This window comes from Dinoponera quadriceps, unplaced genomic scaffold (assembly GCF_001313825.1).
Source record: "Dinoponera quadriceps isolate SergipeBrazil2010 unplaced genomic scaffold, ASM131382v1 scaffold628, whole genome shotgun sequence".
Taxonomy (NCBI): Eukaryota; Metazoa; Arthropoda; class Insecta; order Hymenoptera; family Formicidae; genus Dinoponera; species Dinoponera quadriceps.
Genome location: NW_014554836.1, coordinates 1,258,284 through 1,262,233, shown reverse-complemented (window position 1 = coordinate 1,262,233; position 3,950 = coordinate 1,258,284). Strand labels below are relative to the sequence as shown.

Genomic DNA, 3,950 nt, shown 5'->3' with positions numbered 1-3,950 from the left:
GGGGGGGGGGGGGAATCGCGGGGGAGTCGAGTCGTCGCCCGGAGTTCCGCGATCCTTGTTTCCGCGGTCTTAGCAGCGATCTCGGCTTACCCGTTTCGGCTCTACCCGGTCGAAAACGCGATAAAACCAGCAGCGTCTTCGGGCAGTCGCTCGCGCTTGCAGTAAACAAGAACACTTTGTACTCATGTCCAGAATCGGTCCTCGGTGAAAATGATCGCGTTAAATTTCCGGCACATCCGTGTGCTAATATGGACGGTGTTAATTTAACGGTTAAATGTGAAATCACACGTAAATCAGCGTGTGTTAATTTGACATGTCGCGTTTGTATTACGCTCCGTTTCACTCACCTTTCCTGTAGTCAGTCTTTAACGTTCTTTAAGAGGAGAAAACGGTACGTGCGCGCGCTGTACAGAATAAACGAAGCCGTGGGGTCAACCTGACCCTACCTCATCCGTTGAAGAGTCGAGAGTGCGAAATGTTTTACTGCGCGCGAAATCGTCGCGGAAATCGCGATTCGGATTGACGGCGCGGACGGATCGAGAATCGACGGGGGCCGGTTTTCGCGGCGTGCGAGATACCATTCCTCGCGGGAAACCGCCTCTGGGAGCGAGCGACGACTCGAAAAGTACTCGAATCCGTTTCGAATCGGAGAGACACCGCGAGAGAGCGATTCCGTGCAGCCGGAATTGTGTCAAAGTTCCCCCAGACCGTACCGGTGGAAGTCACCCGGAGCGTCCGTATAGGCTCTCGACCTTTTCGAGGTAATCTTAGACCCTCCCCAAGTCGGAGAGCACACATTTGCTTAACCTCGTCGTCTTAGACGTTCCGGATCACTCCTGGCCAACTCCCTCGCGACTCTCCGAGGAACTCCGCGCCGCATTCAGTCGTTGCCACCGTCTCTCCCCCTCCTGCCTAGCTGCAAGGAGGAGCAGCTGTTATGGTCGAAATCACTTTCCCCGCCCCGTCCCTCGTCCTCGCCGCACACCAGCCCATTTCGCAGCCTCTATTTCACTAGATCCTCGCGAAGCCTCGATTACACTCACCTAGAGAACGAGAGAACCGAACGTACCCGCAGCCCTCGGGAGTTTACGCGCCCCCAGCGCGATATCCGAAATACCGTCGCAATAATCCTCCCTTTCGATTTAACCTCCTGCACTCTCACCGCTCGAAATCCACGTCGAACCGTTATGACCCCACCGTCGCCGCCGTCGACGTCGTGGCCGCGAGAATTAGAACAGCCCCTGTCCACGATGTAATCCCGAATGGAGCGAGCGAACGAGCGCGACTCGCCGAGATCGAGCATCGTTTGACTCCGTAAAGCTCGGATCGTGCGTGACGTCGACACGAAGTCTCGTTTCATCATCGAATTAATTATTTTATTTTATAATTTTGATTGAAATAAAAATTGTTAGGAGAAAATTTTTAAAAGAATAAGTATTTGAAAATTAACATTTAGATTATTAACGCAAAACTTCAATTCGAAACTTGAAGATTTTCACGAAATGCAGTCGAATGTGTCACGAATGCAAAGTGGATAATTACGCGCATCCAAATTTACAAATCTATATTTACAAGTCGTGCCACCTAACATAACTTTCCACAGCCTTTATTTCCTCCCTCTGTGCTATCACAGAGCGTCACGNCCCCCCCCCCCTCGCGGTGTAACGTAATTGTTGAATGGTCCTTTACAAGATTGAGCTATGTGACGTTATGCAACATTTTAGTATAATTAACGAGGGTAGGGTGCATCGTGAGATTGTTGTCTTGTCAACGAAGTAACGCTGACGTTATTGATCGCTTAAAACTGCTAACAGAGGAAGGAGGGGGGATATTGATAATTTAATAACGGAAATGCCGATAATGGTGACGAATTGCAACGCAGTGAACGTTAAATAGTGGATACAGTCGTGTAAAGGCACGTTAAGGCGCGCGAGGTCGAACTGCGCGTGAGTACGCTACGTGCTCGCGCGATCATAGCGTCTGAAACCGCCGGGGCGAGCGGGTGAAGGCACGCGTTATTCTTGATTACCCCGGCTTGATTAAAATTACCGTGAGGCAAATCGCGACGCTTCGTGGCCACGATCGCACCGGCATCATCGCGAGTTACGACCCGGATATGTACGAAGGTGAACCATCACGTTTCGTTAGATTGCAGTGTGGGAAACGTGAAATCGAGCCTCTGTGCTCTTAATACGTAGACGTTGATCGAGACGTTCGTCGCTTTATAATTAATTAGGACTTTTTTTGTCTCATCGTCAAGAGCGGTCGCGACGGAAGATGTGGATTTTGGACCGATCGAAGTCACCTCGGCGGTTCGCAGACTTCTCTCGTGCTTTCCTATTTTAAGCCTTCGCGACAGCGAGGCATCTCGTAAAATTTAGAAGATTGCTGGTTTCAGAGGATTTATTCTCAAGTCCGAAGATTAAATTTGAAGGATTACATGTCCCTCTCTCTCGCGCGCGCGCGCGCGCAAAAAGAGCTTTACGAAATAAAAGACAGAAATATTCTTAATACATCGGCTCGGAACGATCTGGCGAAAGCAGGAATAATGTAAAATAAATTCTCTTCTTATGCGAGATTAAAATTGATTGAAATTCTCCGATCGAAATTCCGAGAAAATCGCAATTTCACGAGAGTTTAAGTAACACTTAATAACTACGGCAAATCTCCGCGACGTTCATATTTAATTATACCATAATTGCATTATAACTAACGGAGATCATGTAATTGTATCGTAATTATTAAATCTTGACTAACCTGTAGTCAACGACCTTACGGAATTGCGATGAGCTTTATGACCGGAATATCCGGTAAATGATTAAAAAGTATATCTTAATATACTGGGGGTAATATTATATTTTCTTTGATGAAAGTGACGTTATTAAAGAGATGGAATCGTGAAACGTTAATCGGCGCGTCGAAGGTCGCATGACCTTCGGCGCAAAAACCTTTTGTACGCGAGCTCTTGTATTTACAACAATCGTTCGTAAGAAATACGATTAATATTACTTGAATAATTTAATAGATAAATATTACTTGAATGCAGCAGGTCGAGAGAAAAAAAGTGCTGTATTCTAATAATATTGATTTTATCCAGATAAAATGATTACTGCAATACTCCTTATAATTACTTAGCAAATATTTACTCGAATGTAGCGCTTTTTTCGTTCAGTTAATAAGGAAAATCGCTCTTTTGTTTCAGATCTGGCAGAAATTTCGAACGCACCGTGAAAGCATATGCAGTGACTTCAGAGGATGCCGCACCGGAGGAGCCGGTTCGGGCCGAGCAGGGTCGGCTCGAAGGTACGTTCCTCAAATCTCTATCTTTCTTTTCCCGATCGTTTGCTGACGAAAGCCGGGACACAGTTGGTCGGGTAGGATCGGAATCTCGCCAGCAAAGGGTTAATCCACTCGTGTCTCTACGCGCACTTGCTCTCATCGAATCGAATTCGTGCATTTAATTAACGGTTCTTCCTTTTTTTATGTTACAGACTAGTTTCACTTAATAACAGCGGAACGTGGCCGACCGTGCGCTCCTGACGACTCGGTGAGTCCCAAAAACAGTGCGATTACAAATCTATTTACGGCTTTTTGTAGACTTTCGCCGAGTCAATGCGATTTATTTTGATCGTAGATTTTTCCCACGTGTTTTTATCTCTCGTTCAACTCGCCTAATTAGCCTGGAAGGACTATTTATTCGTGAATCCTTAATTGCCCCGAGGAATTCGATACCGCGCGCATGAAAAACGCGCGCTCCCTTCGCCTGCGCGCAGACGAATCTCCCGCGATCGCGACGGGAGTATCTTCAATCCGAGGCTTTGATTACTTCGCTTGCGCATTTCAATTTCACGCTTTTATTATTTCAATGCACGACTGTCGATTTCATTATCGATTAAACGCGATTCTAGCGCCGCGCGCGGGTATTCGCTGAAATCGTGCAACTCGTCACG

The 3,950-nt window shown here is 47.0% G+C and overlaps 1 long non-coding RNA gene across 1 annotated transcript in view; it reads left to right on the top strand.

The window, feature by feature from the left end:
- Positions 1-3,548, top strand: part of LOC106742249 — a 47,736-nt gene extending 44,188 nt beyond the window's left edge. Inside the window, exons 2-3 of the long non-coding RNA XR_001374250.1 lie at positions 3,203-3,303; positions 3,492-3,548. This is a non-coding gene — a long non-coding RNA (uncharacterized LOC106742249). The remainder of the gene's footprint in view (positions 1-3,202; positions 3,304-3,491) is intronic.
- The last annotated feature ends 402 nt before the right edge of the window (positions 3,549-3,950 follow it).